The 12014-nt window shown below is 39.9% G+C and overlaps 1 protein-coding gene across 1 annotated transcript in view; it reads left to right on the top strand.

The window, feature by feature from the left end:
- LOC103544813 (uncharacterized) overlaps positions 1-12014 on the top strand; it is a 44032-nt gene that overhangs the window by 916 nt on the left and 31102 nt on the right. The window lies entirely within an intron of this gene.

The raw sequence follows: 12014 nt of genomic DNA, 5'->3' as shown, positions 1-12014 counted from the left end.
CAGGTGACCCGAGGAAGCCTCCGGAGAAAGAGGACCGCGCATGCGCGTGGTTGAGCGCTGAAGCCCATTGCCCGCAGGGCGCCGATGGACTCCCGGGCCGGCGGGGCTGTCCCGTCCAGGCTGCGGGCCTGGGCGCTGGCCAGGCTCGTCTGGGCCCGGGTGGGGCTGGGAGCCGCCGGGGGCGGGGCCAGGGCGGGTTGGGGACTTTGAGCTACACTTATCCTCTGTGCAGCCAGTCCAGGGGGAAGGTGGCTAGTGGAGGCGGCGGCCAATTGCGTGGCGGACCTGCGGGTCTCAGCTGGCACGTCACTTCCGATTACTTGAGTCTAGCCTTTTAACATTCAGGGATTAAGTGAGTTCTCCGTGCCGTGGGCTTCGAATGCTCCTCGCCCTACCCCTGCTTGGCTGGCTTTGCTGAAATGACCTACTTCCCCCGCCGAAGCGGGAGCCCTGAAAGAGCTGGTACTGCGACTCCGCGGTTCACCTTTGTATCCTCAGCTCCTGGCTCCGGGCCCGACAGCAGCAAGCGCGGTAAACACTGTTAAGTGGGTACGGACCGAGGCCTGTTCTTTCCACTTTGGGGGCTGTGACTTGCGATTCTCCACAAGAGCAGGTGGTGCTTGTGTGGAACTCCAGACTTTTGCATTATAGCCTCCCTGCTTTCCTCTCCTCTGCTGGAAGCTTCGCAGGCCTGTGACTTTGGAGGAAGAGGGCGAGGTGGTGAGGCTGGAGATGAGTCCGCTGAGAGAGGTGTGATGAGCCTGGGGAGGAGGTGCTGAGTAGAGGTGTTGGAGCTGGGGAGGAGCTAGTGCTGGGTAGAGGTGTGGTGGGGCCGGGGAGGCGTTAGTGCTAGGAATGTCTGACACTGCTGGTAGGAAAGGCAGCTTGCCCTGCCCTCTCTCCCCCTAGGCTTGGCCGCAGAATGCCCACTGAGAGAGATGAGCAAATTTCGGTGTACTCTCCGAGAGGAAATGACCCAATGGACCGTTGCTCCTCTGTTAAGTTGTGACGCTGTTTACAAACACTGTGCAGTATTTAACCTCTCATTCTGGAAGACTAGAAACTGTTTGCTTGCAGCAAATATCAAATGTTTGAGATATAAAGATTTAGGATCACAATTGGTCTACTTGTTCTTTACTGTTCCTTTGCTTTTTGCTCACTTTTTTCGGGAGCCAATGATTTGAAGAGGGTTAAACTTGAGAAAATTACATAAACTTTTTTTCCCTCATTGCTATTTGGCCTTTAGGAATTTAGCGGCAGTACTTATTCTAGTTCACAAAACGCCTCAATCCTAAGGTAGGATAGTTTGAAAGCCACCAACTGGGCGGTCAGCCTCTTTAGCCTTGCTTTTGGAGGGAGAGTGATGATGGTGAGGTTTGGTTCTGGGTTTGATTTGTTTATTTGTAACTTTTAAGGTGTTTCTCGCCCTCCATTCTGGCTTTCTGTAGGTGACCAGGGATGTGGTTAGACTAAGGAAATTCCCAGGATTGAAGTGCATTTCCAAGGATGATGAAGAAATGTATTTGTTTGGAGACTAATAGATTATTAAGAGAACTTTATGCTGGATATTGAGGGAGGGGGGAGAATGTTTAGGTAAAACTGTAAAATTATGAAGGACATGTAGTATGACATAGAACAGGGATTGGCAAATCTTAAAGAGCCAGATAAGACATATTTTCGGCTTTGTGGCCCATAGTCTGTCTTTGTAGTCTGAAGACAGCATTTGACAATACTAAATGAACGAGCGTTGCTTTGTTCCAATGACACTTTATTTATGGACACTGAAATTTGAATTTCATATAAATTCTTCATGTGTGGTGAAATAGTGTTCTCCTTTTGATTTTGCCCACAATCATTTAAAGATGTAAAAACCATTCTTAGCTTTCAGGCCACACAAACATAGGTAGCAGGTCATAGTTTGCTGACCCCTGACATAGAACAATAATGAAGGACACAGTATTTTCCAAGAGAGAATAATTGGGAAAGAGGGTGAACACAATGCTGTGATCTCTTATTTCCAGCTGTCTGTATAATAACACAAAATAATAATAAAGGAAATCTGAGATCTTAACACAAGTTTGTTATGTGACCTGTAAAACTTGGTGGGCTGAGATTTATGAATGTACTAGGATAGAAGTACATTCTTTAAACAAGGAAGGATATTCTTTGTTTAAGATTAAAAGGAATTGTAGTTCAGGAGAGGTGGAATAGTATTGAGTTATAATGTTAAATTATTCTAAGAGATTTCCAGGAGTATGCAAAAATGAATTAAGTAATGAGATAAAGGGTCATTAAAATTTTTTTAAATATATATTTTTAATATTGTTTTTATATCAGGAAAGGAGAATAAAAGATATCTTGAAATCTCTGAGTCATATAGAGGAAACAGATATATTATTAGCATTGCAGGTAGAAAACTGGTTGAGGCCAGATATGGTGGGTTGGGGAGGGAGAGGGTTCAGTTGTCCAGACTTCTGGGATTCTTAAGGCAAAGCATCTAATTTTCCCTCACCATTTTTTTATTATGAAAAATTTCAAACATACAGAAAGACAGTCTTCAGTTTGCTTTTGATAGTTTCTGCTGGCTGTCTTTTATCTTTCCAGTTCAGTGACATGGAACTACCCCACTCTTTTTCAAGTCTGCATTATTACTTCATTGTGTAGATGTATAATTTACTCAACCTTTTTTAAAGAGTAGACATTTAGGTTCTTTCCATGTCTTATTAAATAAAGCCTGCAGTGAACATTCTTGCACATATATTTTTTCTCCCTGTTTTATTGAGATATAATTGACATATAACATTGTGTTAAAGATACAACACAAGAATTTGACATATTTGCACATGTATCTTTAGATTGTCGTGCCATGTATTAGTAGGACAAATTCCTGGAAGTTGGGCTATTGGGTTGGAAGGCATGCAAATTTAAAATTCTGATGGGGTCTTCCAGTTTCCTTCCCATAAAGCTGTACCTCTTTATACCCACACCAGCATATTATGCGATAGTCTATTTCCCTACAGTGGAGCCAGTGCTGAAAGTTTCATATTTAAAAAATTTACTGTTTTTCATTTAAAATTTTTAATGTTTGTATAGCAGGTCTTATTCTGTAGGTACCATGCATTTTCAACCTTTTATCAGCTCATGGGCATTTACCTAGTTTCCTGTCCATGGTTTGTTACTTAGTGTTCTCTTTTTCCTTACTTTGTTTTTTCTTTTTTTTTTGGCTGCTACACAAACAGTATTACAGTAAAGATTTTCTGAACATATGTCCTTATGCTAGTGGATTTATTACTGTGAGAAAGGTTTCTGGGTCGAAGGATATTATGTAGTTCTAATTTTAACGGATAGTTCCGTTTGTTTCAGAAGCCTGTTACTCTTTACATTTGTCTTGGCAGCAATGTATGAGCTTGCCCCTCTCCCTCTTTCCCAGTAGAGACAGGTGTTATCTATGTTTTTGTTTTTTTTACAGCCAGTAAAGAGATGTCTTAGTGACTGAATTACATTTTCTCTTCCTTAGTAATTTTGAGTATCTTTTGTTGGTATCATTGTTTGTTTGTTCGTTGGTGTTTGTGTCGCATTTCCAATCCTGTCCTTTGCCCATTATCGATTTCTACTTACATATACACACATCACGTTGTCCTCGTTAAGAAATCCATCCTGACCCCAGATTCTAATTTGCTTTCCTAGGTTTTCTTAGAATATTTTTTATTTTTTACATTTAAGTCATTATCTTTATTTTAAAAAATATGTAAAGGGAAAATCTTTATTTTTCTCTAAGGCATTGCTGTCCAATAGAAATATAATGCAAGCTAGTTATGCAATTTTAAGTTTTCTAGTTGTAGCAGCATTACAAAAGGTAAAAAGAGGGGGCAGCCCCGTGGCTGAGTGGTTAAGTTCGAATGCTTTGCTATGGTGGCCCAGGGTTTCGCTGGTTCTGATCCTGGGCGCGGACATGGCACCACTCGTCAGGCCATGTTGAGGCGATGTCCCACATGCCACAACTAGAAGGACCCACAACTAGAATATACAGCTATGTACTGGGGGGATTTGTGGAGAAAAAACAGAAAGGAAAAAAAAAAAGGAAGATTGGCAACAGTTGTTAGCTCAGGTGCCAATCTTTAAACGAAGTAAAAAGAAACAGGTGAAATTCATTTTAATAACATTTTATTTTACCAACTGAACACATTGTATCAAAAATACTATTTTTACAAGCAATCAATTTTAAAGTTATTAATGAGATATTTTATTTTCTTTTTTCATAGTAAGTCTTTGAAACGTCACATCTCACTTCAGATGAGGCACATTTTACGTGCTCACTGGCCACGTGTGGCTAGGGCTACTATATTGGACTATACTATAATGCTACTATATGCATTAGATGGATGGGTTGCTAGCTCCTTATTAAATAGTTGTCCTTTTTTCATTGAATTGAACTACTACACTTGTCATATATGAAATTCTTTCATAAACCTGTTTCTAGATTTTTGATTCTATATTCTAATCCTCTCATCTGTTTCTTTTTTCTTACACCAATAGCACAGATTTTATTTCATTGACTTTATAGTATTTTCTGAAATTTAGAAAGATAAGTCTCAGCTAACTGTTACTTTTATGCTTTTCCATACATGTTCTTGGGTGTGTATTCCACATAAACTCTGAAATCATTTTTTGCCATTCTCTCCCCTCAAAGAAAAAATTTATTGTGATTCTAAATGGAAAAGCATTAAATATATAACTTAATTTGGATAGAGTTGCATTTTTTATGTCTTGCCATCCAAGAATGTGATTTGCTTTCTGTGTGTTCAGGTCTTGGTTTATTTCTTCAATAAGATCTTGGGATTTTCTTGATACAGATTCTTTTATCATTTTTATTGCTATGATGAAGGGAGATTTCCCCCCATTTTCCAATAAGCAAACTGGATGCTTCATTGCTTGGATAAAGAAGAAATAATTGTTAATTTGACTATTTCTCATATCTAGACCCCCATCATAATCACTTACTAATAATAGTACTTTTTTTTTTTTCAACTATAGAGTTTATTTAAGTGTTACTGGCACTCCATGATTTCAGTGTTTCCCCAGATAATTCTTATGCATTTGGCCAGAGAAGTATATTTGAGATCTGCTAATCTGTATGCTAAATGTTCTCAAAATTTATTTCCAGCTTATATCTCTCTCCTGAAACTCAGACACCTGGAGCTCAACATGTGCAAAACTGAACACACTATCTTCTCACAAGAACAAAAGAAAGATTACTCTTTTTATATTCTGGCTAAGAGTTTTGGTTTTTTCAGTCTCAGGACAAAACCTGGGATTTTTCCCTCTCACCCCTCACAGTTAATTTGTTGCTAAGTTCTGAGAATTCTTCTCAGTTGCTGCCCTTCTCTCCCACCTGGACTGTCACAGTAGGCTCCCTGCCCCTTCTGCCTCTTTCCAGTTCAAGCACAGATTTGATTTTCTACCTCCACCATTCAGTAGCTCTCTAGTGCTTTTTTAGGATCTCGTCCAAACTCCTTAGCCTAGCACATATAGCATGATATGCATAGGCCCCTCCACACCGCTCACTTATTTGTACCACATGCGCCTGCCATAATGAACTTTACATAGTTCCCAAACACTGTTTCAGTTCTTATCTTTAAAAACTTTATGCAGGTGTCATTTCTCTAATTCCTAGCTGGTTGTCTGAACTTCTTTTCTGGCTCTCATAACACCCGCACGTGCACTCCCATCCCTCACCTTGTTTTTGTTTTTATGTGTCTCCTTACCTTGACTGAGCACATGGAGGATAGAAATAGTCTTTTATCTTTATCCCTAGGAACCTAAAACATTTTGTGGCATATATATGCTCAATTAATGTAGAATGAATTCTCCAAATTCCTGATCCCTTCTCTTTTCCCGTAGTAATAAGCATACAATGTTTAAAATGAGAGGGAGCACAGTGCTGTTTTTCAGGAGCGGTAAGGGATTGGAGAGGGAATTTTCTTTTTATTGTACAGTTTCTTGGTTAGGAATCCCTGAGGAATACAGTAGGTGTTAAGCTTTGCTGAGGAAAGCAGTCCCAGTCTCAGCTAGCAAGGCCTGTGGCTGTCCTGCCCAGCATTACAGTGCTATTCGTGCTGTGGATTTTCTGGCCTCTGTCATTCCAGAACTTCTGCCATTGTAGTATGCCTTTGAGCTTGGAATTTTAGCACCTTGTAATATTCTAAATTGTTCTTTTTGCTTCCCTCTCCCTGCTGATATATCTAAGTTTTTAATGAACTCATTAAGATTGTAAGTCACTAACCTAAAAAAAATAAACTTAATAGTATCATTTATGACCCTAAATATAGATAGTATAGGCCCTCATTGCAGATTTTGTTGCTTCTTTTTTTTCTTGGAAAGATATTCTTTTTTTAAAATTATTTTTAGACGTGCATCATATTTGGAATTCTGTGTACATTACATCATATTCACCACCCAAACACTAATTATAGTCCACCCCCTCACATGTGAGCCTAATCACCCCTTTTGCCCTCCCCCTCCCCCTTCCCCTGTGTTAACTTACATCAATCCAATCTCCAATGCTATGTGTTTTTTTTGTCATTGTTTTTATCTTCTACTTATGATTGAGATCATTTGGTATCTGACTTTCTCCCTCTCACTTATTTCACTCAGCATAATACCCTCAAGGTCCATCCATGTTGTCACAAATGGCCAGATTTCGTCATTTCTTATGGCTGAGTAGTAGTCCATTGTGTATAAATACCACATCTTCTTTATCCATTCATCCCTTGATGGGCACCTAGGTTGCTTCCATGTTTTGGCTATTGTGTATAATGCTGCAATGAACATAGCGGTGCAAGTATCTTTATGCCTTTGTGTTTTCAAGTTCTTTGGATAAATACCCAGCAGTGGAATAGCTGGATCATATGGTAGATCTATCCTTAATTGTCTGAGGGTACTCCATACTGTTTTCCATAGTGGCTGCACCAGTTTGCACTCCCACAAGCAGTGAACAAGGGTTCCCTTCTCTCCACATCCTCTCCAACATTTGTTGTTTCCTGTCTTGTTATTTATGGCCATTCTGACAGGAGTGAGGTGATATCTCATTGTAGTTTTGATTTGCATTTCCCTAATAGCTACTGATGTTGAGCATCTTTTCATATGCCTGTTGGCCATCCGTATTCTTCTTTGGAGAAATCTCTGTTCAGATCTTTTGCCCATTTTCTAATTGGATTGTTGGTTTTTTTGTTGTTGAGCTGTATTAGTTCTTTGTATATTTTGGATATTAACCCCTTATCTGATATGTGGTTTGCAGATATCTTCTCCCAATTGTTAGGTTGTCTTTTCGTTTTGTTGATGGTTTCCTTTGCTGTGCAGAAGCTTTTTAGTTTGATGTAGTCCCATTTGTTCATTTTTTCTTTTGTTTCCCTTGCCTGGTCAGACATGGGACTTCAAAATATGCTGCTCAGACCGATGTCAAAGAGCATACTGCCCATGTTTTCTTCTAAAAGTCTTATGGTTTCTGGTCTTACATTCAACTCTTTAACCCATTTTGAGTTTATTTTTGTGCATGGTGTAAGGGAATGGTCTACTTTCATTCTTTTGCATGTGGCTGTCCAGTTTTCCCAACACCATTTATTGAAAAGACTCTCCTTTCTCCATCGTATGCTCTTGGCTCCCTTGTCGAATATTAGCTGTCCACAAACGTGTGGGTTTACTTCTGGGCTCTCAATTCTGTTCCATTGATCTGTGTGTCTGTTTTTGTGCCAGTACCATGCTGTTTTGGTTACTGTGGCTTTGTAGTATGATTTGAAATCAGGGAGTGTGATACCTCCAGCTTTGTTCTTTTTTCTCAGGAATCCTTTGGCTATTCGGGGTCTTTTGTTGTTCCATATAAATTTTAGGATTCTTTGTTCTATTTCTGTAAAAAATGCTGTTGGAACTTTGATAGGGATTGCGTTGAATCTGTAGACTGCTTTAGGAAGTATGGACATTTTAACTATGTTAATTCTTCCAATCCAAGAGCACAGAATATCTTCCCATTTCTTTGTGTCTTCTTCGATTTCTTTCAACAATGTTTCATAGTTTTTGGTGTACAGATCTTTCACCTCTTTGGTTAAGTTTATTCCTAGGTATTTTATTCTTTTTGTTGCAATTGTAAATGGGATTGTATTCTTAATTTCTCTTTCTGCTACTTTGTTGTTAGTGTATTGTTGCTTCTTAATTAAAAGTTGAATCCTGGTGTATGTAGGAGGTTACTCCCTGGTTGTCAGTGGTAAGGAAAGGAAAATAGTGAACTTTAGTGCTAGGGGAAAAAAATCATTTATCTGTTCTTTCTTGCTGTGATATTGGGGGCACAATAAATAACATCCTCTTTTCTCCCTGCCAGTTTCAGAACAAGAGGTACAGGAGTCAGACAGAGACTAAAATGCCACCTTTATTAGTTTTATGAAACTGTAATTGAGGGACTAACTCAGAAATAGCTAGTTGATTTGCTTACCCTCCCTTGAGTTGAACTTGTCACCCAACACTTGAGGCCTCCCCGCCCCCTCCCCCCACCCCATCAGAACTTGCCAGCTAAGCTTCCATTTGACGGAACAGATGAGAAATCATCCCCTCTGCACGAAGATTTGAAGAGGAAAAGGGCAAGAGGCTGGGCCAAACATGCTCAGCTCCTGTTCCAAAACCTGCTGGTTGGGTCAGTCCTCAAAAGGCCAGGGGTCGGGGAGTGGGGAGTGGTTTGAGGAAATCTCTTCTTCAGGAAACCGTGAGAATGAGGAAGAATTGTTTCCCCCAATTACTTTAAAAGTAGATAGATAGGTAGGTAGATAGATATAGATGTGCTTTTGGTGAAATTGACGCATTCAGAAACGTCATAAACGTAAAAAGTGTGGCACAGTGATATTTCAGTAAAAAATCACCCTGTAAGCGCTATCCAGCTCAAGAAATAGAACATTGCCAGCCCTTCAGAATCCCCCTCCCTTGTGCCGCCTCTTCATCTTCACCCCCTCTCTCATACAGCTGCCCGACCTCTGCAGCATTTTTGTCCATGCTTTTCTTTATAGCTTTGCCACCACCTAAGTATGCGTCCCTAGGCACTATGTGGTTTACTTTTGACCATTTTTCTATGTTTATGTAAAAAAGAATCACATACTGAATTCCTTTGTATGTCAGACTTCTTTTGCCAACATGACACTTCTTCTTCAGCTGTTGTTGCTTGTAGCCGCAGTTCATTTGTTTTCATTGCTGTGCAGTATTTCATTTTATGAGTGCCACAGTTTATTCATACTATTGTTGATAGACTCTGGGGTTCTTGGCCAGTTTTTGGCTGCTGTGAATATTCATATGTGTATCTTACATGTGTGTGCTTACAGTTGTGAATAACTCTAGAAGTGCAGTTGCTGGATCACTGGTTAAGCATGTGTTCAACTTTAGTGGTTACTTCTACACCACTTCCCGGAGAGGTTTTTTTTTTTCAAAGGTATGCTTTTTGGTAAGGAAGGTTGGCCCTGAGCTAACATCTGTTACCAGTTCCTCTTTTTTCTTTTCTCTTTTTTTCCCCTCCCCAAAGCCCCAGTACGTAGTTGCATATCCTAGTTGTACATCCTTGTGGTTCTTCTGTGTGGGACGCTGCTACAGCATGGCTTGACAAGTGGTGCTAGGTCCGCACTCGGAATCCAAACTGGTGAACCCCAGGCCGCCAAGATGGAGCATGTGAACTCAACCACTACGCTGCTAGGCTCGCCTTGCAGAGAGGTTTTATCAGTTCTCCTCGACCCTACCATAACTACAGTCTGCATTGCTGCAAATTCTCGTCAACACTCCATATTTTCACACTTTTGAATTTTAGCCATTTTTACTATTGTGGTGGTGTCACTTTTTAATTTTTATTTTCCATGATTACAAATGAGATTGAATGCCTTTTCCTATGTTTATAAGCCATTTGATGTTCCTTTTTTTTTTTGATAAGGAAGATACACCCTGACCTAACATCTGTTGCCAATCTTCCTCTTTTTGCTTGAGGAAGATTAGCCCTGAGCTAACAGCTGTTGCCAGTCTTCTTCTATTTTGTATGTGGGTCACCGCCACAACATGGCCATTGACGATTGGTGTACCTCCATGCCTGGGAAACAAACCCGGGCTGCCGAGGTGGAGCGTGCCAAATTTAACCACTAGGCCATGGGACCAGCCCTGGATTTACTTTTTTAGTGACTTTCAGTATACCATATAACAATGTTATCTATAGTTGTCATGTTGTGCATTAAATCCCCAGTACTGATTTATCTTATAACTTGGCGTTGGTACATTTTGACCACCTTTATCCAATTCCCCCCCCACCCCCGCCACCCACCTCTGTTAACCACAAGTCTGATCTCTTTTTCTTCGAGGTGTTTTTTTTTTTAAAGATTCCACATAGAAGTGAGATCATACAGTATTTGTCTTTCTCTCTCTGACTTATTTCACTTAGCATAACGCCCTCAAGGTCCGTCTATGTTGTTGTTAATGGTGGGGTTTCCTTCTTTTTTATGGCTGAATAATATTCCATTGTGTGTGTGTGTGTGTGTGTGTGTGTGTGTGTGTATATATATATATATGTATGTATGAAAACTTCTTTATCCATTCATCTATCAGTGGACACTTAGGTTGTTTCCATGTCTTGGCTTTTGTAAATAATGCTGCAGTGAACATCGGGGTGCACATATCTCTTCAACATAGTATTTTTGTTTCCTTTGGATATATTCCCAGAAGTGGAATTGCTGGATTATATGGTAGTTCTATTTTTAATCTTTTGGGGAACCTCTGTACTGTTTTTCATAGTGGCTGTACCAATTTACAATCCCACCAATAGTGCACAAGGGTTCTCTTTTCTCCACATCCTTGCCAGCGTTTGTTATCTCTTGTCTTTTTGATGATAGTCATTCTAACAGATGTGACATGAAATCTCATTGTCGTTTTGACTTGCATTTCCCTAATGATTAGTGATGTTGAGCACGTCTTCGTGTACCTGTTGGCCATTCCTATATCTTCTTTGGAAAAATGTCTACTCAGATCCTTTGCACATTTTTAAATTGGATTTTTTGTTTTTCTGCCATTGAGTTGTGTGAGTTCTTTATATATTTTGGATATTAACCCTTTACCAGATAGATGATTTGCAGTTATTTTTTACTATTCTGGGAAGTTGTCTTTTCATTTTGTTGATGGTTTCCCTTGCTGTGCAGAAGCTTTTTAGTTTGTTGTAGACCTGCTTGTTTATTTTTGCTTTTGTTGTCTTTGCTTTTGGTGTCACATCCAAAAAAATCATTGCCATAACCCATGTGAAGGAGCTTTTTTCCTATGTTTTCTCCTAGAACTTTTATGGTTTCTGTCTTATGTTTAAGTCTTTAATCCTTTTGAGTTAATTTTCATAAGTGGCGTAAGGTAGGGGTCTAGTTTCATTCTTTTACATATGAATGTCCAGTTTTCCCAGTACCGTTTATTGAAGAGATTTGTCTTTTTTTCCCATCGAGTGTTCTTGGCTCCCTTGTCAAATATTAGTTGACCATCTATGCCTGGGTTTATTTCTGTGCTCTCGATTCTGTTCCATTGGTTTATGTGTTTGTTTTTATGTCAGTCTCATACTATTATCTTTTCTTTTTGAGGAAGATTAGCCCTGAGCTAACTACTGCCAATCCTCCTCTTTTTGCTGAGGAAGACTGGCCCCTGAGCTAACATCCATGCCCATCTTCCTCTATTTTATACGTGGGACGCCTACCACAGCATGGTGTGCCAAACGGTGCCATGTCTGTACCTGGGATCCGAACTGGCGAACCCCACGCTGCCGAGAAGTGGAACGTGAGCACTCAACCTCTGCACCACCGGTCCGGCCCCAGTCCCATACTATTCTGATTTACTATAGCTTTATAATATAGCTTGAAATCGGGAAGTGAGATACCTCCCATTTTCTTCTTTCTTAGGATTGCTTGGCTATTGAGAGTCTTTTGTGGTTTCATATAAATTGTAGGATTGTTTTTTCTACTTCTGTAAAAAAATGC

This window comes from Equus przewalskii, chromosome 19, assembly GCF_037783145.1.
Source record: "Equus przewalskii isolate Varuska chromosome 19, EquPr2, whole genome shotgun sequence".
In the NCBI taxonomy this organism is placed as follows: domain Eukaryota; kingdom Metazoa; phylum Chordata; class Mammalia; order Perissodactyla; family Equidae; genus Equus; species Equus przewalskii.
This window is presented reverse-complemented; position numbering and strand designations above follow the sequence as displayed.